General features: G+C 44.9%; 1 protein-coding gene across 1 annotated transcript in view; it reads left to right on the forward strand.

Annotated features, from left to right (window-relative positions):
* The window catches only part of PRKAG2 (protein kinase AMP-activated non-catalytic subunit gamma 2), a 391,725-nt gene that overhangs the window by 164,405 nt on the left and 199,947 nt on the right, over nucleotides 1-27,373 (forward strand). The window lies entirely within an intron of this gene.

Below are 27,373 nucleotides of genomic sequence, written 5' to 3' on the forward strand. Positions count from 1 at the left end.
TCCAGCACCTGCACGGTGAAAACGAGGTGTGAATGCACGGTGAAAACGAGGTGTGAAGTGAGGTCGGGACGAGCACTTCTTTGTGCTCACTCCTGTCCTATCAGACTGTAGCATGAAAACAGAGAGGAGGGGGTTACAGAGCAGCCTGCAGTGATTGGATAAGGAAAGAGTGAGGGACATGCCTCCTCCAGAGCACAGAATGACAAACCATGTGACCAATAGATAGAAGGTATTTGTGAGAAAAATATAGGCCAACATTTATTATTGACTTTAGACAGTTTTTTGTGTCTAGAAAAGGCGCAAAAAAGGCACAAGCAGGGTTTATTTGCTCCTTTTGGTTTACACATTTCTGCTGATTTTGAGTTGTAATCCACTGATTTTGGAAATACACATGATATGGAAGCGTTTTATCAACCGCGCCTTTTTGTGAAAAGGCGCAAAGCCACTGAAAGTCTCTATAACTACACCAGCACAGCTTAGCTTTTTGTTGTATGTGAAGAGAGAAATTTCAGAAAATGTGACCTCAACAAAATTTGTCAAATGCTCTGTGACCATTTAATAAATTTGGTGCTCCTACATATTACCAGCACAAATAAAAAGAGGTAGAAAAATGCTTCACTTACACCTACAATGATAATTGCCGGCCATAGAGGGCTTGTCATAAGAATTATGGGGGAGATTTATCAAAATCTGTCCAGAGGAAAAGTTGCTGAGTTGCCCATAGCAACCAATCAGATCACTTCTTTCATTTTTGAAAAGGCCTTTGAGAAATGAAAGAAGCGATCTGATTGGTTGCTATGGGCAACTCAGCAACTTTTCCTCTAGACAGGTTTCATTAAATCTCCCCTATATGTACATGATCAGGATTAATTACTGAGTAACATATAGCTTTTTTGTGGGATATGACAGGTACTTTTTAAATATGGGGTTCATCAGGGGATAACATATAGGGCAAGAACATATGCAGTATAAGGGTACGTTCCCACCTGGCGTATTTGCTGCTGCGTATTTGCTGCTGCGTATTTGATTTTCCCATTTAAGTCAATGGGTAGGAAAATACGCAGCAGCAAATACGCACCAAAATACGTCAGGTGGGAACGTACCCTAATACAATATAGAAGCATTAACACAATAATAAAAAATAAAGTTATGCACATAACTATAAAATAATTGGGGTACAGAAACCCCCTTTAGGGTACGTTCACATCAGCGGATTTTCGCAGCGCCGCTGAAGGACCCTCTGTATTCTGCCTTCACATGTGCCTGCTCGTAGTGGCAATACGCCGCTACGTGCAGACACACTGAAGCGATGTGCGAGTCGCCGCGCATGCGCGGTGTACTCTTACACATCGCGGCTGCTCCCCCTGCATAATGAGCTAGGCCGAGAGCTGCCGCGATGTGCGAGTATACTGCGCATGCGCGCGGCGACTCGCACATGTAAAGGCTGCAGGCACATGTAAAGGCTGAATACAGAGGGTCCTTCAGCGGCGGATCTGCAGCGTAAAATACGCTGCAAATCCGCTCGTGTAAACGTAGTCTTAAAGGAACACTGTCAGCTTTCTCCCCCGCATGAACCAGCGGTAGTGCAGGGGACACTGATCAGTTTGATGCCTACCGTGCCCGGGTCCGCCCCGCCGTAATCTTCTATTTTCGGTAAATGCTAATGAGGTGCTAACTGGCACCGGCCTGGCTAACTGGCACTCTGACGTCAGTGCCACCGGCTGCAGCGCCGCCCAGCTCATCAATATTCCTCCCCTCTCTCTTCTTTACAGAGCGGGGAGAAGAGGGAGAGGCGGAGGGAGGGGAGGTATATTGATGAGCTGGGTGGCGCTGCAGCCGGCGGTACTGACATCAGAGTGCCAGTTAGCCTGGCCGGTGCCAGTTAGCACCTCATTAGCATATCCCGAAAAAAGAGGATTAGGGCCGAATGGCCCAGTGGATCCGGGCACAGTAAGCCTCAAATTGATCAGCGTCCCCCGTACTACCAGCCAGTACCACTGGTTAGTGCGGGGGGGGGCGAGCTGACAGTTTTCCTTTAAAGAAACACTTGGGGCACAATGTATGAAAGGTGTCATGTTTAGGTGTCAACTTCTACCACTATGATAAATGACAACTTTATAAGCATTGTTATGGAAGTATTCATACTTTTAATATTCAGCTATTTGGATTTAGAGGAAACAATTTGTTACAAATAAGTATCTAAATCCCATTATCCATTTTTATCTCCGAATAACCTGATAATTGAAAAAGAGAATGCTTCCATTATATGCAGAACATTGTGTGCCCTAGACAAGTGCTGTAAGGCTCAGCAGTACGGTAGTCATACTGAGCCCAACATTACAATACATAATGTTATTTTTTGGCAGCTTGAGAAAGACTCTTGATACTTTCAGTCTGGAAGCCTCTTTGTGGTGAAATTAATTTTTAATGATTTTCATGCTGTAAGAAGCTCACAGCGGCCACGGGGTTATTTGCGTACACCTCTCCCGGATTGCCAACTTTCCAGGATTATTCCATTTAATAAGCCTCCAGATTCATCGCCGAGGATCGGACCGGGGTTGACTTCACTGGCATGTGCGCAATTTCATAATGTTAATACCACTCGGATCAATCCGTGGCATATCATTTAAAAGGTATTACAATGGTGCTGCCCCGTCTGCGACTGGACCATGCCCAGTTTTAATTGCATTGGAATTTTTTAAACATGACTATGCTGGGAGATAGAGACATCCCAAATAGCAGTGTTTCCCAACCAGGGTGCCTCCAGCTGTTGCAAAACTACAATTCCCAGCATGCCCAGACAGCCGAAGGCTGTCTGGGCATGTTGGGAGTTGTAGTTTTGCCACAGCTGGAGGTACCCTGGTTGAGAAAAACTGGCATAAAGTGACAAATAGTACTGGAAAGTACTAAATTTTCAGTGTTAAGACTAGGGATCGATCGATTATCAGTTTGGCCGATATAATCGGCCAATATTCACGATTTTACCTTGCCGATAATCCGATAATGCCCGCCCCACACACTGCCCCCACCGTACCGCAGCGCACCCCCCACCGCCGCTGCCCCATTGCCTCCCCCATCCCCGGTTTTATAATTGCCTGTTCCCGAGGCCTGGGTTCTGCGCTACTTCTGGCTCCTGTGGCGTCCTGTGTTACGCTGTGCGCTGCCCAGCGCAATGGCGAGTGACGTCCTCAACGTGACGTCACCGTCAGTGCACACAGTGACAGCTCAGGACGCCGCCGGAGCCAGAAGTAGCGCGGACCCCGGGAACATAGTTACATAGTTACATAGTTAGTACGGTCGAAAAAAGACATAGGTCCATCAAGTTCAACCAGGGAATTAAGGGGTAGGGGTGTGGCGCGATATTGGGGAAGGGATGAGATTTTATATTTCTTCATAAGCATTAATCTTATTTTGTTCCAGGAATGTATCTAATCCTCTTTTAAAGCTGTTAATTTTTCCTGCTGTGACCAGTTCCTGAGGTAGACCGTTCCATAAATTCACAGTCCTCACGGTAAAGAAGGCGTGTCGCCCCTTGAGACTAAACTTTTTCTTCTCCAGACGGAGGGAGTGCCCCCTCGTCCTTTGGGGGGGTTTAACCTGGAACAGTTTTTCTCCATATTTTTTGTATGGGCCATTTATATACTTATATACGTTTATCATATCCCCCCTTAAACATCTCTTCTCAAGACTAAACAATTGTAACTCCTTTAATCGCTCCTCATAGCTAAGATGTTCCATGCCCCATATTAGTTTAGTCGCGCGTCTCTGCACCCTTTCCAGCTCCGCAGTGTCCCTTTTATGGACAGCATATTCCAGGTGAGGCCGTACCAATGCTTTATAAAGGGGGAGTATTATGTCCCTGTCCCTTGAGTCCATGCCTCTTTTGATACATGACAATATCCTGCCGGCTTTGGAAGCAGCAGCCTGACATTGCATGCTATTCTGTAGTCTGTGATCTACAAGTACACCCAGATCCTTCTCTACCAGTGACTCTGCCAGTTTAATCCCCCCTAAGACATACGATGCATGCAGGTTTTTAGTACCCAGATGCATAACTTTACATTTATCCACATTGAACCTCATTTGCCAAGTGGATGCCCAGACACTTAGTCTATCCAAGTCATCTTGTAACTTATGCACATCCTCTATAGACTGTACTGTGCTACAAAGCTTGGTGTCATCTGCAAAGATAGAAACAGAGCTGTTAATACCATCCTCTATATCATTGATAAATAAATTAAACAACAGCGGGCCCAGTACTGAACCTTGGGGTACATTACTAATAACCGGGGAACAATCAGAGTACGAATCATTGACCACCACTCTCTGGGTACGATCCATGAGCCAGTGTTCTATCCAGTTACAAACTAAAATTTCCAAACCCAAAGACCTTAACTTACCTGTCAGACGTCTATGAGGGACAGTATCAAACACTTTGGCAAAATCCAGAAACACTATATCCACAGCCATTCCTCTGTCAAGGCTTCTACTCACCTCTTCATAAAAGCAAATTAGATTGGTTTGACAACTTCTATCCTTAGTAAACCCATGCTGACTATCACTTATAATACAATTATCCCCTATGTATTCCTGTATGTAATCCCTTATAAGTCCTTCAAACAATTTACCCACAATGCACGTTAAACTTACCGGTCTATAGTTTCCTGGGGAAGACCTAGAGCCCTTTTTGAAGATTGGCACCACATTCGCCTTGCGCCAGTCCCTTGGCACAATACCAGACACCAGAGAATCTCTAAATATCATGAACAGGGGTACAGATATTACTGAACTTACCTCTCTAAGAACTCTTGGGTGTAGTCCATCCGGTCCTGGGGATTTGCTTATATTTATATCACTTAACTTACCTTGTACCATCTCTACATTAAGCCAGTTCAGTACATTACATGATGTGTTACCAGCACTGACCTGGCCAATGTCAGCCCCTTTTTCCATAGTGTATACAGAACTAAAGAACCCATTCAGTAGCTCCGCCTTCTCTTGATCGCCTGTGACAACCTCCCCATTATCATTATTAAGGGGTCCTACATGCTCTGTCCTTGGTTTTTTTGCATTTATATATCTAAAAAAATATTTAGGATTAGTTTTGCTTTCTTTGGCCACCTGTCTCTCATTTTGAATTTTTGCTGTTTTTATTACATTTTTACAGATTTTATTAAGCTCCTTGTACTGTTTAAATGTTATCGCTGACCCATCAGATTTGTATTTTTTGAAGGCTATTTTTTTGTTGTTTATTGCTCTTTTAACCTCATTTGTCAGCCATGTAGGATTTAGTTTTAATCGTTTATATTTGTTCCCCTTTGGTATATATTTAGCTGTATAGTTATTTAGAGTTGATTTAAAGATGTCCCATTTACCTTCTGTATCAGTAGGTAATTATAAAACCGGGAATGGGGGAGGCAATGGGGCAGCGGCAGCGGCGGTCTTTGGCCAGGGCGGTGCGGTGGTGGTGGTTGGGGGGGGGTGCGTTGATGGGGTGTGGCGGTGGTAGGACTCCGGAGGACCCCAGGACAACAGGGGGAGAGAAGCGGGTGGCGGCAGCGGTCTCTGGCACCGCAAAAGCTGCTGCAGTTCGTTGATTTAAAGCGCCCACTTCAAATCAATGATCTGCAGCAGTTTCTTCAGGCCGGGGGGGGGATGGAGAAATAGCTGACAACTTATACCGGAATATCGGTGCTAGTTACCGGCTATCAGCCCTAACCTTCACAGATTATCGGTATCGGCCCTAAAAATCGATATCGGTCGATCCCTAGTTAAGACTCAGTGTTAAAGAGTACCTGTCACCAAACTAAACTTCTAATATATTGTTCCTTATGTTATTATCAGATACTTTGCTATTTACTTGCTGATAAAATTCTCAACCTTTACATGTTTTTAATGTGAATGAAAAAAGGCCACTAGGTGGCTCTGTTCCCTGCACAAGTCAAACCATTAGTTTGGTCTCCACCCGGACTTGCATATTTCCAAACTCAGGAAGTGTGTGTGGGGCATGGCGGGGCACAGCTCTCGCAGGCTTCAGTGGTGCCGCACCTGCTGTGGAACACCCACTTTCTCCTGCCAGGAGCTCACACAATGGCCCAGATTTATCACAGAATGTCTACGGTAGAGCTATTTTCCCACATTTATTTGGGTGGTGGGTTTGACTTGGGTGCATTTTATTTATCAAGAAGGTGCAGCAGGATGATGAATTTTGCGCAGCTCTGCTGTGGTGGGAAAAGCTCTACCACATACACTTTTTCTAGACACTTGTGAGGGAGGGAAGTAGACACTTTCCCGGAGGGATTAGAAAATGCAGCCGGTCCGTGCATACCACGTGACACGGAACGCACAGACCGGCGCCATTTTCTAATCCCTCCAAAAACACTATAGTAAACCTGCTATCAGCCAATCCACCTCAAGGGAGACCCAATACGTCACGCCACTACTGCAACCTGATTGGTCGCCTCATTTTATGAATAAAAAAATGGGAGAAATTCTCCCTACACATATTACCATTAATGTAACAGATCCAAACTCTGTGCAGAACTGTGTATATTACCTTCAACACTCAAATAACCATATGTACACACGCATATGTAATATCCTGAATGTTTTTATTGTATATGATTTATCCATCTTGTCCATCCATGCCAACACATCTGTGGTACCGCCCATTTTTGACCCTGTAACCCCCGCCAGCGGTTTTGGTGCCCTCCACAGCTGTGTATATATTTGACCATGTAATGTCTGTTTGTATGCAATTGATAAAGAGGGACGTTGTACCCTCGAAACGCGTCTTGCACAACTGATCCATGTATGAATAAAATACATGTATCACCAATCCATCTTAGTCCAATCTTCTTGCACATCTACCTGGGCAACGCCACCGCAGGCCTTTTTTTTCTCTGCCGTCGTCTGGACCTTCACCGACTCCTGAAAAGAGCCCGGTTACCCCTGCAGGCTGCAGCCGAGGATTTCTTCCACTACCCCGGGGTCCAATGCATGAAACCAAGTATCACCCAAGGTGAGCATTACTCTTTGTTGGGCATTTGGTATATTTAGCCCTCGGAATTACACGAGGCGCTGTCCTCCTTTTTTTCTCATATATTCGCCCCTGTATTATAATTGGCATATGTGGTTCTATTGCAGATTTTGCATGGGGGCCCAGTAGCTACACGTTACGTCTCTGGCTGCAGCAGAGTCCTGTTAAATTTAACAAGATTCTGCTGTGCTGTGCACATGGCGGAATTTCCGAATTCAGTGTTCACAGAAAGAACTAACCTGTTCATTCTTTCTGCAAACTCCGCACGGAATGCATTGCGGTCAATGACACAGCGTGTTGCTGTGCGGTATTGGCACCGGCATATTATGCTGTCAACAGTCTCCGGAATGTTCGCATAGCCTTAGGATATGTTCACACGACGGAATGTCCGCACGGAGAATGTCCCCACGGAGAATCTCCGCGTGAACATTCCGGACACTGCGGGGTGCAGGCCCAATATGCCAGCACTAGGACCGCACAGGATTGGGCCGTCTCATAGACAGCCATGCATTCCGTGCGGAGTCCGCAGAAAAAATAAACGTCTTCATTCTTTGTGTGGAAACATCTGTCACAAATATTCCGGAATTTCCGTGTGGACATTGCAAGTGGAATTCCGTACAGAATTTCCGATGTATGAACCCAGCCTTACTTTTTTCTTGGTAGTAGGTTATGCAGCAGGGATGGGCCCATCGTGGGTATGTATCAAACCTTTTACTCCATTATTTTGGCTGTAGTCTATCTCTATTTTTGGTGCAGTTGCTTTTTAGAGACAAATAATTGCGACAAACCAAATAGAAAACTTTTTACAAAGTGACATTGGAAGTTGTGATTTCAGTTGCAATCATGCAGTGGTCAGGAATTTATGATTTGCGACTTTTTAGTTTGCCGCATATTATTATTATTTAGGTGCACCAGTCCTGACAAGCCTTAGAAACTGGTTGTGGACAGCATTTTTAAAAAGTTGCACATTTTGTCGCATGGGTTAAAATTCGCAAACAAAGTCGCAGAGAAATCTGATCAGCATCAGATTTATCACATGCCCTGCAGTTACACAGTTTTCAACACATGAATTAATGGAGTGATAAGTTGTGCACCTCCTCCACTTTTCATGAATACCCCCCCCCCGTCTTTGGATACTGACACTGAAAAAATAACAACCTCCTTTTGTTAAAGGGGTAGTCCAGTGGTGAAAAATGTATCCCATATCCTAAGGATAGGGGATAAGTTTCAGATCGCGGGGGGTCCGACCACTGGGGCCCCCCACGATCTCCTGTACGGGGCCCCGACAGCCCACGGGAAGGGGGCGTGTTGACACACCCCTCAATACAACTATATGGCAGAGCCGGAGCGCTGCCTTCGGCAATCTCCGGCTCTGCCGTAGCGATGTATTGAGGGGGCGTGTCGGCCGCCGCTTCGTGCGGTGGTCAAGACGCGCTATCTGGTCAGTGAGCTGGGGCCCCGTACAGAGAGATCGCGGGGCGCCCCAGCGGTCAGACCCCCCACAATCTGAAACTTATCCCCTATTGTTAGGGTAGGGGATAAGTTTTTTACCACTGGACTACCCCTTTAATTCTAGTCCCCTACATTTAATATTAGAAGTTCTAAAGATTATTGTCAGAGAAAGACTACTTAGTCCATCTCGTCTAATCTTATAATAATGTTATTATAGGATAAATGTATGTTTATCCCAGGTATGGTTACATTTACTAACTGTGGATTTACCAACCACATCTGCTGGAAGTGTTTTCAATGATCTACTATTCTTTTAATCTACTAATTTCTCAACTAAACTATTGGTACATGTCCTCATAATTTCCCGCATTGACTACTGCAACATTTTTCCTTGTCTCCTTACTTCCCTCCAATCCATCCTTAAAGGGTTATTTCAGGAATTCTTTTTTATTTGACTATGCTACAGGGGCTGTAAAGTTAGTGTAGTTCATAATGTAGTGCCTGTACCTGTGAATCATGGTAGTGCCTGTATCTGTGATTCATGGTGGTCTCTCAATTCTTACGTGATCTTTACCCGATGTTTATTTTTAACAGCATACAAAAAAAATTGTTGTCTCAGGTTTTTCTTAGGTTGCAGTGCGGCTCGAGACATTACATGACTAGTCAGGTGTTCCAAGCGAGCGTTTCTGCTTAATGGGTGGAGTGACCGCTGGGTGGGAGAGAGATCATTCTGCAGGGAATTGTAGTTTTGCAACAGCAGGAGGCACCCTGGTCAGGAAACACTGGTCTATTGTTTACAGCACAGCATGGAAGGCAGCTCATGTGTGCTTCATTGGGTAGGGTGGCTCATGTGTGGGAGGGAGAAAAGTGACCTCACACTTACAATGGATCCTGGGACTTGTAGTTGGAGGTAGAGAACTCTAATGGAAAATAGACATTTCACAAAAAGATAGCCCCAGTGTTATAGTGGACTCACAACATAGCCATTTAGCTCCAAGACAAGCACAGATCCTTCCTAAGCATGTCCATTACTGTCTGGCATGTAAGTACTAAAATCACCTTATGGTGGATAACTAATTTTACTCTGCAGCCCAACTAATCATTCTCTCCTCCCACTTTTCCTCTGCCTCCCCCCTCTGCCAATCCCTTTACTGGCTATCCGTTGCCCAACGAATTCAGTTTAAACTGTTAATCATAGCATACACGCCATCCACAACCTGTACCCTCCATACATCTCTGACCTTATCTCCCAATACCGCCCCTCACATAATCTCCAATCATCTCAAGACCACTACCTGTACTCTCCCCTCGTCTGCACCTCATACAACCGTCTCCAAAACTTCTTCTATGCTTCCCTATTCAATGGAACTCACTACTCCGACCCATCAGGCTCACCAATCAGCAAGACCATCAAGAGCAACCTGAAGACCCATCTCTTCAGGAAAACCTACAACCCACAATAACTTGACTGTAGGCAAGACACACTTGTCTTTGTACTCCACACCTGGGTGCCGTCACACACATTGGCACTGTTATACAGACTGTGCACTCACTACTGAACATTGTAGTAGAGTGTCATTTTCAAATGAAATGATATAAAATAAAATATTTACAAAAATGTGAGGGAGTGGACTCTTATGTTAGATACTGTATCTGTGTATTGGGAAAGACACACTACGCAAAGCCCAAAGGGTGTGAAGCAACTGTGGGTACTGCCCCCTGTGACTCCTTAGCTGGGTCCTGGTGGCTTTTTAAAGGGATTATCCACCTTAAGGTGATTTTAGTACGTACCTGGCAGACAGTAATGGACATGCTTAGGAAGGATCTGCGCTTGTCTTGGGGCTAAATGGCTATGTTGTGATATTACCTGAACACTGTGGCTAGATTTTTGTGAACTGGTATTTCCTTTTCGAGTTTTCTTTTTTTCCCCATTGAAACATAAATGAGCTGCATCCATTCAAAAGACCTGTGGTTTTCAATCAGGGTGCCTACAGCTGTTGCATTAGTTGCAGATTGATCTCTTTCCCACCAAGCGATCGCTCCACCCACTGAAGCAGACAGGCTCCCTGTCATCAGCTGACTAGGGAGTCAGGTCTCGGCCGCATTGCAACCTGAGAGAACAGTAATTTTGTATGCAGTTAAAAATAAATATTGGGGTTAAAATCACATAAGAATTGTGAGAAAACCATCACACACAGGTACAGATACTAGATTATGAACTACACTAACTTTACAGCCCCTGTAGCATAGTCAAATAAAAACATTCCTGGAATACCCCTTTAAACTATAGGCAATGTCTAATGGTGGGCGGGGGTAGAAGTGGACATCCACCATTCAATGTCAAGTCATCTGAGGGGCTGGTAATACAGTAGTCCCTCAAGTTACAATATTAATTGGTTCCAGGACGACCATTGTATGTTGTAACCATTGTATGTTGAGACCATAACTCTATGGCTTGTTTCACACTAGGAAATTACTCCGTTTAGCAAGTTCCGTTGCTAGTTTTCATGAACTCTTTTCTTCCGTACTATCTTCCGTCAAAAAATAACGTCTGTTATCAATAACGGACTATAATGGATTAAAACGGATATTCGAAAAATCCCATAGACAATAATGCGATTTTCTAACGGACGTATAGGATTTGGTTACTGCCGGTGACAGCTGATTTTAGGACGGAACTAGCGACGGAACTTGCTAAGTGGAGTAATTTGCTAGTGTGAAAGAAGCCTATGGAAACCTGGTAAGTGGTTCTGAAGCCACCAACATGTCATCCAAAAATAGAAAAAAGTGAGGATTAAACAAAAATAAGTAGATATCTAATACAGATAAAGCAAAGTCCTTACATATAAAAGTAAGAAAGATCTGCTGGGAGCTGTAATCACTGTCTATGTAGAGGACAGGAGCTTCTTCAGGGTCCTGTACAGTACACACAATGTCCTAAGAAAGTTAAATGGAGCCGCCCTCACCTGGTGTCCAAAGGAGCATCTAACTGTGGCACAGGTAAAGAGTAGTACAGAAAATGTAATACCTCCCTGTACTGTAGGGAGGCGCTACCAGACAGCCAGTCAGTGCATGCACTTCAGTAATACAGGGGTGTGACGGATCCTAGAGTCACCCTACCTACTTGGATGGGCTTTAGGACATCACTATTTGTACCCCTCAGTTGATGTTGCCCAGTGACATAAAGCTCAGATTTAAAATACTTTTATTTACGGTTTTCATACACTTTCTGTACACAATACACATTTTGCACACGGTCCACATTTTGCACACGGTCCACATTTTGTACAAGGCACTAATTCTACACATGCTTCTCCTTTTTGCACAGTCCAACTTCTGCACACCTCCACCTTTTGCCCTCAAGGCACTGTATAGGGAGAGCTAATCACCTTTATTGGATTATCTCCCAGACTCACTGTCACCTGTATTGTCTTTACTGACCCTTCCCCCTGTGATGTCCTTCCTATAAAAGAAGACACTTGTTCCACAATAAAGAGTTCTGATTTTATACCTGAAGACTGGTGTTGCCTGGTTCTTTGGGTACAAGGATGCAATAATCTCTAGTTCTGCCTGGATATTGCCTGTGATATGCTTGTCATCCAGAAGGAGAAGTCACTTTTGGCGGAGTCAGTCTGTCACAAGGGGTTTAACCTGTGAATGCCCATTCTGGTTGGTCAGTTTTTCCAGCCATTGACACGTTTCACAGATCTGGACTGTCCGTACATTGTATGTTGAGTCTGGTTTCAAGTTACAATGGTCCAGAAAAGACCATTGTATGTTGAAACTATTGTATGTTGAGGACACTGTAAGTTGAGGGATCACTGTATAAAGTTGGTGCAGAACATGGACCACATCCAGAGACATTAATACACTACCTGTACTAGCAGCTAGTTAAAAAGTTGCAAATGTTAAATGCTACCGGAACTCTGTGTGTATAGGTGCATCTATGTTTGTGGAGTGTATGCAGCTATGCAGTGCTGTGTGAAAATGTAAGTGTTTGCAGATACCTTCACTGGACTTTTTATTGAATTTTTTGCCATTGCTTGGTTACTTACCCTTCCTTGGCCATGTATAGAATAAATGACAAGTGGATGTTGCCGTTCCCGTAGGCAATGTGGTGTGTTCCTTCATAGGTAAATACTGTACTGTCAAATATGTCTATTAAATACTTCCAGGAGGATTACCAGATGCATTGCTAAAAAATAATCTCCTTAATTGTTATTTCATAGGGAATACAATATTTGTAGCCTGACATTTTGGGAAAATGTTATCATTTAAAGCACTAGACTGGAGGGATATCTAAATCATATCAGCCTGCTTTGTTTCCTAGCTACAAGAGGGAAGGATTGCCTGGAGCAATGAATGATCAGGAGGTGTTTTACAATGTAGACAATTTAGAGCAGTGCCTCAAGCCTTTCAGATTTTTCCTCTGAATGAAACAGAAAATAAAAACCATACTAAAACATGAGTGACTATATCATGTCATATTTGGAGTCACCTAAGTCACCTATATGTGCATGAAGAATAATTGATATATCAATAACAATTGATATAACTTATTGATATTGATATAAGTTTCGAATGCAAAAATCTGTGAATGTCAGACTATGTGTAGTAAAGTATCAATGAGTAAGAAAGCAATGACTAAACACAATGTAATAGTATTACTGTCATTATTACATTATAATACTAAATGATTGTTAAAGGGTCATTGAGGGAAAAGTTATCATTGGTTTTACCCAGGTTTTGTGGGGTAAATTTGTCTCACAGTTTGTCTTAGATGCTGTTTAGAGACTTTTAATTGCAACCTTTGCTTAACCCCTTAAGGACTCAAAACAATTTTCGTTTTTGCACTTTCGTTTTTCCTCCTCATGTTCTAAAAATCATGACACGTTCAATTTTGCACCTACAGACCCATGTAAGGGCTTATTTTTTGCATCACCAATTGTACTTTGTAATGACATTCCTTTTTTTTCTAACATAATCTGAGGCAAAACCCCCCCAAAAAATTTTGTGGGGTGAAATAAAAAAAAAAAAAAAAAATAAAAACATTTTGCTAATTTTTAGGGCTTCCACTTCTGCACAGTGCACTTTTCGGTAAAAGTGACATAGTATCTTTACTCTGTAGGTCCATACGGTTACAGGGAAACCCAATATATGTAGGTTTTATTTATTTGACTACTTTAAAAAAAATTATAACTACATGCACAAAAATTAGTATGTTAAAAATTGTCATCTTCTGACCCGTATAACTTTTTTTTATTTTTGAGCGTATGGGGCTATATGAGGGCTTATTTTTCTCACCGTGGTCTGTAGTTTTTATCGGTACCATTTTTGTTTTGATGGGACTTATTGATCGCTTCTTATTAATATTTTATGTTATATGAAGTGACCAAAAATTCTCAATTTTTGTTCACTTCATTTTTTTACGTGTACACCATCAACCTTAAAGTTTAGCTAACCTTATATTTTAATAGTTTGGACATTTACGCACTCGGCGGTACCACATATGATTCTTTTTTTTATTACATTATTTTATTTAAAAAACAGGAAAAGGGGTGGGGGATTCAAACTTTTATTTGGGGGGGGGGCTTATTCACATATATTCTCTTATTTTTTTTTACCACTTTTTACTCTATTTTTTTAGCCCCCTTAGGAGGCTATACCATGCAGTCTTTTGATTGCATACACTGTTCAATGCTATGCCATAGCATAGCCTTGATCAGTGTTACCGGTGCTCTGCTGCTATAGCATGTGACGAGGAGCAGATGAGGCAAGTGAGGAGCCTCCCGTCGTCCAGTAAGCTGATCGGGACATCGCGATTCTGTCGCGATAGTCCCGATCACCTCCGCTGAGCTGCTGGGATAGTTTTGCTTTCAGTTTAGACACCGCAATCAACTTTGATCGCAGCGTCGTAAGGGTTAATGCTGGGCATCGTCCCGATTGGCATTGCCCAGCCTTAGCCATCGGTCTTGGCTGCCCGGGACCCACCGGGTTTAACCCGTTCTCCACTCATGAGAGAGAGAGAGTTAGTGGGATAAGGGCGTACAGGTACGCCCTGAGTCCTTAAGGACTCGAGAATGGGGGCATACCCATATACCCTGCGTCCTTAAGAGGTTAAAGGCTTACTCCGGTGGAAAATTTTTTTTTTTAAATCAACTGGTGCCAGAAAGTTAAACAGATTTGGAAATTTTCATCAAAGGAAAGGCAAAGCTACCGGCACTGCTATATCAACGGCAATAGGTATGCAACAGATGAAGCAAATGAAGTATGAATCCTCTAGGGTGCCACGTCCAGAACAGAACAAGTTCAATATCCACACAAGAAAAAAGGTAGACTGCACTCACCAAGGAGCGGTGTCATGCAGGTATCATGGCAGAGACGCTGGGGATCCCTGGCGTCTCTGCCATGATACCTGCATTACACCGCTCCGTTGATTCACACCCTTATTCAAGCAAAATAAAGAAGTTGAAGCAATTCCCTGGTGAGTGCAGTCTACCTTTCTTCTTGTGCAGATTTGGAAATTTCTCTATTTAAAAATCTTAATCCTTCCAGTAATTATCAGCTGCTGTATGCTCCAGAGGAAGTGCTTATTTTTTGGTCTTCTTAAAGGGGTACTCCGGTGGAATTTTTTTTTTCCTAAATCAATTGGTGCCAGAAAGTTAAACAGATTTGTAAATTTCTTCTATTTAAAAATCTTAATCCTTCCAGTACTTATCAGCTGCTGTATGCTCTAGAGGAAGTTATTTTCTTTTTGAATTTCTTTTCTGTCTGACCACAGTGCTCTCTGCTGACACCTTTGTCCATGTCAGGAACTGTCCGGTGCGGGATAGATTTTTTATAATAATTTGCTCTTGCTCTGAACAGTTCCTGATATGGACAGAGGTGTCAGCAGAGACTACTGTGGTCAGACAGAAAATAAATTCAAAAAGAAAAGAACTTCCTCTAGAGCATACAGCAGCTGATAAGTACTGTAAGGATTAAGATTTTTAAATAGAAGTAATTTACAAATCTGTTTAACTTTCTGGCACCAGTTGATTTAGGAAAAACATTTTTCCACCGGAGTACCCTTTTAAGAAGACTTGTTTCAAAAAAGAACATACCAAGTGGTGATTTGAGTTGATGCATTGGTCAGGAATTTATCATATGCGACATTTAAGTTTGGTGCAACTACGCTAGCTGAGGTGCAAATCTACACCAGAACTCAGTTGGCTTACAATTTGACTGTGGACAGCATTATAAAAAACGTTGCACATTTGTCGCACAGGTTAAAAAGTCACACCGAAAGTTGCACAAAAAGTCGCAGAGGAATCATACAAAGTGGAGTACTAAAGTTAGAAATGCGATCAGCACCATATTTATTAAGCGCCCTACACCATGTAATACATTTGGTGCAGGTACAAAGTTTCCACCACATGAATTAATGGAGTAAAAAGATTTTCACCTAAACCACTTTTACTGAATACCCTTGATTGTCTGTTCTACGTGTTTCACCAATTTTCTCAATGTGTTCAGTTTCCTCTTCTACCACCAGAGGACAGTATGGCTCCAGTTACGTGGAAATGAAAGCAGCAGCATTCCTCTACCCTAAGTTTTTAGCTCATTCCTCCTTCCAAATTAAGCGGATTCAGAGCTGAAGAATGAAGTGTAGAATGTGGTATAATACATCATGGAGGGGCGGACTGAAAACACTCAAGGCCCCCAGACCAAAAAACGTAAGGGTCCCCTGTGATGCTCTGCTGCTGGACACACTTCTGCCCCTATTCTACCCAAATCCTTCCACCAGCCCTACACACAAAATAAACAAAATGTTATATATAAGAAACACTTTAAGGTAGTTAATTAATTTTCCTTGACCATTAATACCAGTGTATAAGGAGTAAATATATACCACCACACAATAACTGGATAATACCGCCATACTGTACTGAATAAAATGACTATACACAAACCAGTATAATATACAGGATCTGCATACAATATAAGTGATTATATACAGGACCATATGGGTGTAGATATCAGCTGTACACAGGATCTGTATACCATATAAGTGATTACAGCTACATCTAGGGACTCACAATGACATCTTTTCTGCTCGGTGGTGACCTCTTTCTATTTCTTCTCCGTCCTGATCAGACCGCCATGTCGATCTCTTAACATCTGCAGGACAAACATGTTAGACTCTGCATTTCTCCAGTGCCCCAACCCCCCCCCCCCCCCCCTCCTCTACACAATCTTTCCATCTATAATGCCCTCCTTGGTGTCCTGCACAGTAAAAGGGCAGGTAGGTCAGGAAGCTAGATATTTAGGTAGGTGACTAGCCAGGTAGGTAGGTAGGTTGCAAGCTAGGTAGTTAGGCAGCCATGTATGAAGGCCAGGTATGTACATAGTTAGGTAGCCAGGTGTGTAACTAGGTAGCAAGATATGTAGGTAGGTAGTTAGGCAGCCAGGTATGTAGGCAATTAATTAGGCATCCAGGTACAAAGTTAGGTAGCCAGGGAGTTAGTCAAGTAGGTATCCAGCACCCCCTCAATGCAGTGGCGGATCCAGAGTCTAGTCTTGGGAGGGGCATTATGAAAACTCCCTATGTAGTAAGTAAGCAGCCCTTCTATTAGTTTAGTAGTTTGTCCTCATATTGGCTAGACATACCAAAAAACAACAAAAGCGTATAGATCAGATAATACCATAGTTTTTATTAAACATGAATGCTCAATAGACATACATTTAAAAACACATAAAATTCAATAATTGAGAGTACAGCTGATGGAAACTGAAAAAGACAAGAGACTGGCAATGCGATGTGACCACAATGTAAGTGCTTAAAGTAGGCGTATACTAGTTTCCAAATGGTTTTCAACACGAATCGAGGTAAAGTGCATGGTGCATGTAAAAACATGTAGTAAACAAGGTGGAAAAGAAGACCAGCCTCCACCAAGGGGATGCCTTCTCCTGTATGTGCGCGTACCGTACATACAGGAGAAGGCAGTGCTGTTTGCTGGGGTTCCGGGACAAGTGTCCTGGATCCTCAGTAGCAGCGGCGGGCCCCTTTCCCCGGCTGGTCAGTCTGCCCCTGAATACATGCACTTATGCGCTATGGTGTTTCTACTTTGTCGTGCCCACTGATGTTATGGAGGGGTTGTAGTTATTAGCAGGACTGAATATTCTTTATCAGTAAAGTAGACTAAATTGTTTTCTTTAAAGGGAAGGGGAAAATTTTATAAATATATACAACCTACAAAGTAGGACCAGTACATATATGGGGGTACAAAAAATGTCCCCAAATAGCAAATGGTAGACTGCTACCTACGGTAATATATAAACCTACAGAAAATCTACCTTAAATAATAAAATAAATACTAGTGCAAGGTAATGATCAAAAATTGATAATCTTTATTACACAGATAATGATACAAAAACTGAAAACCCCATTTACCCATTAACCCATAAAAAACATATACACATGAGACAATGTTAAAACAATGGATGGGGGAACATCCTGGAAATATATTATCACAATGATTGTAAAAGTGCACACCCTTACTAATAAATAACTATTGCACTAAGATCCCAATAATAGGAATAGTATATATATATATCCAATAATATAGAAAATTAAACTACTATATGTGCAAAAAGATGTTATCTAGCACCAATCATAAACATCATAATAGATATAGCAGCATATATATAGGGAGTGACTCCTAGAGGATGCTTGGCGAAACGCGTCGGAGTGTGAGGTGGGGGAGCATCCTGGTGCATACTGTTTGCCTTCTCTCTTTTTGCGGTATGGCTTACTTTATATTGCTGCTGGTTATTACACCATGGTAAATGCTGCACATTACACCTTGCCCTATTTATATGCTGCACATTGCACCTTGCCCTATTTATATGCTGCACATTGCACCTTGCCCTATTTATATGCTGCACATTGCACCTTGCCCTATTTATATGCTGCACTATTGATAAAATGATTTACTGATTAGGATTTGCACCTCTTGATACTGCTATTGTTACGCCTAGCGCTCCGGGTCCCCGCTCCTCCCCGGAGCGCTCTCGGCGTCTTTCTCCCTGCAGCGCCCCGGTCAGTCCCGCTGACCGGGAGCGCTGCACTGTCATGGCCGTCGGGGATGCGATTCGCACAGCGGGACGCGCCCGCTCGCGAATCGCATCCCAGGTCTCTTACCCGTCCCGGTCCCCTGCTGTCATGTGCTGGCGCGCGCGGCTCCGCTCTCTAGGGCGCGCGCGCGCCAGCTCTCTGCGACTTAAAGGGCCAGTGCACCAATGATTGGTGCCTGGCCCAATTAGCTTAATTGGCTCCCACCTGCTCCCTGGCTATATCTGATCTCCTCCCTTGCACTCCCTGGCCGGATCTTGTTGCCTTGTGCCAGTGAAAGCGTTTAGTGTGTCCAAAGCCTGTGTACCTGAACTTCTGCTATCCATCCTGACTACGAACCTTGCCGCCTGCCCCCGACCTTCTGCTACGTCTGACCTTGCCTCTGCCTAGTCCTTCTGTCCCACGCCTTCTCAGCAGTCAGCGAGGTTGAGCCGTTGCTAGTGGATACGACCTGGTTGCTACTGCCGCAGCAAGACCATCCCGCTTTGCGGCGGGCTCTGGTGAAAACCAGTAGCCTCTTAGAACCGGTCCACATGCACGGTCCACGCCAATCCCTCGCTGACACAGCGGATCCACAACCCGTAAGCCGAATCGTGACAGTAGATCCGGCCATGGATCCCGCTGAGGTGCCGCTGCCAAGTCTCGCTGACCTTCCCACGGTGGTCGCTCAGCAATCGCAGCAGATTGCCCAGCAAGGACAGCAGCTGTCGCAGTTGACCGCCATGTTACAGCAACTTCTGCCTCTGCTACAGCAGCAACCATCTCCTCCGCCAGCTCCTGCACCTCCTCCGCAGCGAGTGGCCGCTCCTAGCCTCCGCTTGTCCCTGCCGGACAAATTTGATGGGGACTCTAAACTCTGCCGTGGATTTTTGTCTCAGTGTTCCCTGCATATGGAGATGTTGTCGGACTTGTTTCCTACAGAACGGTCTAAGGTGGCGTTCGTAGTAAGCCTTCTTTCAGGAAAGGCCTTGTCTTGGGCCACACCGCTCTGGGACCGCAATGATCCTGCCACAGCCACAGTCCAGTCCTTCTTCGCTGAAGTCCGGAGTGTCTTCGAGGAGCCAGCCCGAGCTTCTTCTGCCGAGACTGCCCTGTTGAACCTGGTCCAGGGTAATTCTTCAGTGGGCGAGTACGCCATCCAATTTCGTACTCTTGCTTCCGAGTTATCATGGAATAACGAGGCTCTCTGCGCGACCTTTAAAAAAGGCCTATCCAGTCGCATCAAGGATGTGCTGGCCGCACGAGAGATTCCTGCCAACCTGCAAGAACTCATCCATTTGGCTACCCGCATTGACATGCGTTTTTCTGAGCGACACCAAGAGCTCCGCCAGGAAAAAGACTTAGATCTCTGGGCACCTCTCCCACAGTATCCGTTGCAATCTACGCCTGGGCCTCCCGCCGAGGAGGCCATGCAAGTGGATAGGTCTCGCCTGACCCAGGAAGAGAGGAATCGCCGTAGGGAAGAAAATCTCTGTCTTTACTGTGCCAGTACCGAGCATTTCTTGGTGGATTGCCCTATCCGTCCTCCACGTCTGGGAAACGCACGCACGCACCCAGCTCACGTCGGTGTGGCGTCTCTTGGTTCCAAGTCTGCTTCTCCACGTCTCACGGTGCCCGTGCGGATTTCTCCTTCAGCCAACTCCTCCCTCTCAGCCGTGGCCTGCTTGGACTCCGGGGCCCCTGGAAATTTTATTTTGGAGTCGTTTGTTAATAAATTCCGCATCCCGGTGACCCGTCTCGTCAAGCCGCTCTACATTTCCGCGGTCAATGGAGTCAGACTGGATTGCACCGTGCGTTACCGCACAGAACCCCTCCTGATGTGTATTGGACCCCACCACGAAAGGATTGAGCTCTTCGTTCTCCCCAACTGTACCTCCCCGCAGCAAGACCATCCCGCTTTGCGGCGGGCTCTGGTGAAAACCAGTAGCCTCTTAGAACCGGTCCACTAGCACGGTCCACGCCAATCCCTCGCTGACACAGCGGATCCACAACCCGTAAGCCGAATCGTGACAGCTATTTTGCACAAGACCCTATATATATGCTGCTATATTTATTATGATGTTTATGATTGGTGCTAGATAACATCTTTTTGCACATATAGTAGTTTAATTATCTATATTATTGGATATATATATACTATTCCTATTATTGGGATCTTAGTGCAATAGTTATTTATTAGTAAGGGTGTGCACTTTTACAATCATTGTGATAATATATTTCCAGGATGTTCCCCCATCCATTGTTTTAACATTGTCTCATGTGTATATGTTTTTTATGGGTTAATGGATAAATTGGGTTTTCAGTTTTTGTATCATTATCTGTGTAATAAAGATTATCAATTTTTGATCATTACCTTGCACTAGTATTTATTTTATTATTTAAGGTAGATTTTCTGTAGGTTTATAAATTTAATATTTAAACTGGATGCAATGGGCACTTGAACAGGTTATCCAGCGGCTGGGGAGGGGATGCTCAAAAGTATGCCCCTTGTGTGGTTTCCTGTGGAGGCACTATGTATTAGATGGCGATTATTATACAATTTTTTATCTTTTCTTTTGTTTAGCAGATGTTAACAAAATGTAAAGTATTTCAATAATTTTTTTTTTTAATTATTGCATCTGGCAATTGGTTATTCAACAGCTTCTCTCTCAGTGGTGTTATCCTACTATCATCCACTAGAGTGCGCCCCTCTTCAGTTTTATGGCTCGTCCCAGTTATTGTTCATAGTTAGGGAACACATATTCGTTAATTTCTAACGATAATTTGTTTTCCCTTAGTCCTAACAGTAGCACAGATGGGGTATTCCACCCCCCGCGAACTGGTAGGACAGATGGAATTTTTATTGATTAATAAACTAATTAGCAAACCACACCCACAATACCCTGTATAAAGGAGGGGTCACCCTCTGTCCCCTTGTGTTGTAACAAGAAGAACTAATAATAATAATAATAATACTAGGGAGGGAAAGTTGTGCTACTGTTAGGACTAAGGGAAAACAAATTATCGTTAGAAATTAACGATTCCCTTACGTCCTAACCAGTAGCACAGATGGGGATATGGCAAGCAGAATACCCTATGAGGGAGGGCTCCCATGCCTGGCGGCAGATAATACTGACCGTCCAAAGGAAGAGTAATCGGCAACTCTACTATCAAGCCTGTAGTGGGTGATAAAGGTGGAGAGTGAACTCCAGGATGCAGCCTTGCATATGTGTTCCAAGGGAACTAAATTCCTTTCCGCAAAGGAAGTAGATACAGACCTGGTAGAATGAGCTCTTACGAACTCAGGAGGCTCCATGTTCTGAGATACCATTGCTTCACAAATGGCATTTTTTACCCATCTACTGATGGAAGGTTTAGAGGCTTTGTGACCCTTCCGGGCCCCTGCAAAAAGGATTAGTAGATTTTCATCCTTCCTAAACAGCTTAGATCTTTCTAAGTAGATCCGGAGACATCTAGAAATATCGAGGCAATGCAGGCCTCTTTCTTCGTCAGTGGATGGACGTGGAGCTAGGACTGGAAGAGAAATTATTTGATTTATGTTCTGGAAGGATGGTACTTTAGGGATAAAAGATGGAATAAATCTCAAAAGTACCCTATCTGGCAAGAATCTTGTATAGGGTTCAAACGCAGAGAGCGCTTGTAATTCACCAATTCTCTTGGCAGATGTTATAGCCAGTAAAAAAGTTGTTTTAATGGTAACAAACTTTATGTCCACGTCCTCCATAGGCTCAAAGGGAGGAGATGACAGTCCCTTGAGCACGACTGATAAATCCCAAGTGGGAACTGGTTGTATAATTGTAGGTTTCAACCTTGAGGCCCCTCTCAAGAATGTTTTGATCAGTGGGTCTTGAAATAAAGGCTTATTAATGTAAGCCGAAATGGCCGAAACTTGGACCTTGAGAGTAGAAGGAGACAAATTCTTGTCTAGTCCATCCTGGAGAAAGCTGAGAATGGTAGGAGCAGCTATATCTCTTCCAACTTGCTTCTTGGAGCACCAAGATTGGAAAATTGTCCAGATTCTTTTGTATGTCTTATTGGTTGACTCCGCTCTGGAGTGTGAGAGTGTTTTCAAGACCGCACTGGAAAGCCCTTCTAAATGTGGAAGGGACTGATCAACCTCCAGGCTGTCAGGTTGAACATCTGAAGATTCGAGCAGCTGTGCGTGTCCCCCGACACTAATGCTTGCTCTGGGGGAAGCCTCCAAAATTGTCCCCGACTCATCTGAAAGAGTTGGGTGAACCAAGCTCTCTTGGGCCAAAATGGGATTATGGCTATGACGGATGCTTGGTCTTGCCTGATCTTCATCAATACCCTTGGGATCAAGGAAATTGGAGGGTAGATATAGGCCAGCCTGAACCTCCACGGGATTGAGAAAGCATCTATTGCCACCGGGTTGTCTTCCCTGTAAAGGGAACAGAACCTCTCCAACTTGGAGTTGAACCTCGTTGCCATGAGGTCTATCTCTGGCACACCCCACCTGAGCGTTATCTCTCTGAATATGACTGGGTGGAGAGACCATTCTGCGGTTAGGAGTCCTCTGCTCAGGCGGTCGGCTATCATATTGAGGGAACCTCGAATATGAACCGCGGACAGGTGGGTGAGGTTCCTTTCTGCCCAATCCAAGATCAGACCCACCTCTCTGAGGAGGTTTTGTGACCGAGTGCCTCCCTGCTTGTTGATGTACATCACAGCCGTCATGCTGTCGGATTGGATCTTGACAGCTTTCCCTTGGAGGACAGAAGCAAAGTGCAGCAATGCTAGCCTGATTGCACGAATCTCCAGGAGATTGGAGGTTAATAGTTTGTCCTGAGGAGACCATGCACCTTGCACTGTCAGATCCTGAAGATGCGCTCCCCAACCTACAAGGGATGCGTCGGTAGTAAGTATGATCCAAGAGGGTTGGATCAGGGACCGGCCGTCCTCTAGGTGAGACCACCACCTCAGAGAAGAACGGGTTGCGCAAGACAGGGAGTGACACCTGTTCAGGCCGGATGGCCGGTGATTCCAAATGGCAAGAACCTCTGCTTGGAGAGGGCGAAGATGCCAAAGAGCCCAAGGTACCGCGTCTGCGGTAGCGGACATAAGTCCCAACATCCGCATGAGAGTGCGAATAGACACTTTCCGGGATATTAAAAGATGTTGAGCCGATTCTTGAACCCGGAGTTTTCTCTCGGGAGTGAGGTAGAGTGTCATTGAGATTGTATCGACTATGAAACCAAGGAACCTCACTGATGTTGTCGGGAGGAAATTGGACTTGGCCCAATTGACTATCCAACCCAACTGATGAAGGAAGGATACGGCTAGCTGGAGATGTTGGGACAGGATCGTTTGAGATGGAGCTCTGAGGAGCCAATCGTCTAGGTAGGGAACAATGCTGAGCCCCTGGAGCCTTAGAGCAGCTACCACAGCCACCACAACCTTGGTAAAAGTGTGAGGGGCAGAAGAGATCCCAAACGGGAGGGCTACAAACTGGAGGTGTTTTAGAACTCCCCCTACCTGAACAGCGATCCTTAAATACTTCCTGGATGCAGGATGAATAGGGATATGGAGGTAAGCATCCTTTAAGTCCAGGGTGGCCAGGTAATCTCCTGGCGAGATAAGGTTGACCACAGACTGAATGGTTTCCATGCGAAAGCGTTTGTGCTTTACAAACTGATTGAAAAATCTTAGATCTATAATCATCCGCCAGTCTCCCGTTAGCTTGGGAACAAGGAAGACTGGGGAATAGATCCCTGCCCCCCAATCCGGTGTAGGAACTTCCTCCAGGGCACCTTTCTGGATATACTCCAGAATGTAAGACTCTAGAACCGACTGCTTGACTGGGGGAAGAACTCTTGTTTGCACATACCGGGAAGGAGGAATTGATACAAGATCTATTGAATAACCAACTGAAATTATTCTCAGGACCCAAGGATCCTGAATAAGTAGAGTCCAAGCATCTAAAAAATGATGTAGGCGGCCGCCTACAGGAATATGGGGGGCAGGATGGGAAACTGGAGAGGTCAACCCGGCAGGGAACCCAGAGCTTCCTAGAAGCCCATAGTCAGAGTCTTCTCTCCTTGGGACCACGGGAGCGCTTACCGCCCCGGCGTTGATTACCCCACTCCTTCTGGGGTCTAGGTTGGGCAGTTGATCTGTCCCCAAAACGCCTGCCCCGACCGCGAAAGGACTGCTGAGGAAGGGACTTTCCCTTTTTGTCAGACAGGCCCTCCATTATGCGGTCCAACTCTTTACCAAACAAAATGCCGGGTTCATAAGGCATACTACAAAGAGTATGCTTGGAGGAGTTGTCAGCCTTCCACGGCTTTAACCAGAGAGGACGACGTCCGGCGGAAGACAAGGCCATAGTTTTAGAAGCCAGTTTTAGCTGCTGTATAGCAGCATCGCAAAGAAAATCCATGGCCAGATTGGCCGTTTTGAAGGAGGCCAAAATCTCGTCTCTAGGGACCCCCTGGTCTAAATCCGCCTGAATGGAGGAGAGGCGAGTCTTCAGGAAGTTTGCCACTTCTGAACTGGCAATAGAGACTGAAGCTGAGGCAGCTGCTGTCGAGTATGAGCGCCTAAAAGCGCAATCAGCTTTTCTGTCCATTGGATCCTGGAGGGAAGACCCATCCTCTGAAGGAACCAAGGTTCTCTTGGACATTTTAGCAACAGCAATGTCCACTTTGGGAACAGAGCCCCATGAGGCCAGCTGATCTTCCCTAATGGGAAACATGGTCTTGAAACGTTTGGACAAGACCGGGCCTTTTTCAGGCTTTTTCCATTCTGTCTTAAGTACAGACAATAGGGTCTCGTCCGCTTTAAAGGCCCTAGGCCCCTTAGAGGCGGAGGAGGAAGCTTCCCCGGGATCAACATCCTGGTCCCCCGACCTGATGGATCTCAAAAGTCGCTGGGTTTTTTCCAGCGGAAAAAAATAAGGGATGGTCTCTTCCTCATCGGAAGAGGATGATGTAGGATCTTCTTTATCCGGTCCCATAGATACATCCATTCTAGGAGGAGAGGCTGGTCTGGGACGTTTCTGAGCAACAGCTTGCTTTAATTCCTCAATGGATGCATGCATAGCAGACATATTCGTGGAAACCCACACATACATATCTTGCACAGTAGCTTCCGCCAGATGGGAGGGTAGAGTCTTGGCCCTACAAGGTGGACATCTAGAAAATTCATAAGAATCTTCTAGCGGAACACTACAATCATGGCAAGCGAGGTGTTTCCGCTTGGAGGTCCTTTTTCCAGGACCTTCACGGTCAGCGGAGCCTTCCGTAGACATAATCTGAGGAAGATATTGATATTACTAATTATTAAGCAAGCTCAGAGAAAAAAGATTCAAAAAATCTAAAGCAAAGAAGACTACCAAAAAGCAGCAAAAGCGCGAGTGAAAAAATAAGTCACAGTACTTTCCGCAGGGACAGTACAGGCCTAAGGTCACAATCTCAAAGACAGATACGTGGACAAGCCAAAGCATCTGGACTCAAAGAGACTGAGCTGCACTCTGGAAGGGATTAAATACCCTTCAAAATTGGCGCCTAAAGGAAGCTCCGCCCACTAGGGCGGAGCAACCTGAAAATAGTCTATTCTAAAGAGTGACTGGAAGAGAGAAAACCCCCCGCCTGGGGAAACAATCTCTACATAGGAAAAAGTTGTTCTTTCCTCTCATGCCCCCTTTTTTCTTTTTACTTTTTTTTTTTTTTTTTGAAAAGAAAAAAGGAGGGGAAGTGATGTAAGACGCCGCTGACGTCACTTCCGCCGGCCCGAGATGCGGGGCTTAGCCGCACATAGAGAGCCGGGCCGGTGGGCGGAACCTCAGAGCCAGGTCGGCATCAGAGGGATAGCCAAGGAGAGAGCCTGCCCGAAGGTGAGCAGAGCTAATTATAGATTTATTCCCCACAGCCGAAGAAGGCTGTTCAAGGGGAGCCAGTAACTGGCAGTGAAAAAAAGAGAGAACACCTCCTAAGCACGGAGGGTCACCATCTGTCCCACTGTCCGGGAGGACAGAAAAAAACACAAGGGGACAGAGGGTGACCCCTCCTTTATACAGGGTATTGTGGGTGTGGTTTGCTAATTAGTTTATTAATCAATAAAAATTCCATCTGTCCTACCAGTTCGCGGGGGGTGGAATACCCCATCTGTGCTACTGGTTAGGACGTAAGGGAAACAGCTAGTTGTTATTGGAAAGTAAAGGATTCTAAAAGGACGGATGAGAATTTTACTGTAGTACTGACCTTACATTTAGTCCTTGTTTGTATAGTGTGATTCAGAGCCGTATTTTTCGCCGTATAAGATGCACTTTTTCTTCCCCATAACTGGGGGGAAAAAGTCGGTGCGTCTTATACGGCGAATACACCCCTATCGCGGCGGTCCCTGCGGCCATCAACGGCCGGGACCCGCGGCTAATACAGGACATCACCGATCGCGGTGATTCCCTGTATTAACCCTTCAGATGCGGCGATCAAAGCTGACCGCCGCGTCTGAAGGGAAAGTAACGCTAACCCGGCTGCTCAGTCGGTCTGTTCGGGACCGCCGCGATTTCACCGCGGCGGTCCCGAACAGCCCGACTGAATAGCCGGGTTAGTGCTTACAGGACACCGGGAGGGACCTTACCTGCCTCCTCGGTGTCTTCTCCGTTCAGGGATCCCCTGTATGCAGACGCTCTCCTTCCTCGTCATCGCGTACGTGCGTCGGCGCGCGTAACAACGTGATGGTGGCAACGGAGACCGAGGATATCCGGCCGGCAGCAGAGACGTTCCGGAGCGACGGAGACACCGCGA

The sequence above is a fragment of the Hyla sarda genome, chromosome 5, assembly GCF_029499605.1.
Source record: "Hyla sarda isolate aHylSar1 chromosome 5, aHylSar1.hap1, whole genome shotgun sequence".
Taxonomy (NCBI): domain Eukaryota; kingdom Metazoa; phylum Chordata; class Amphibia; order Anura; family Hylidae; genus Hyla; species Hyla sarda.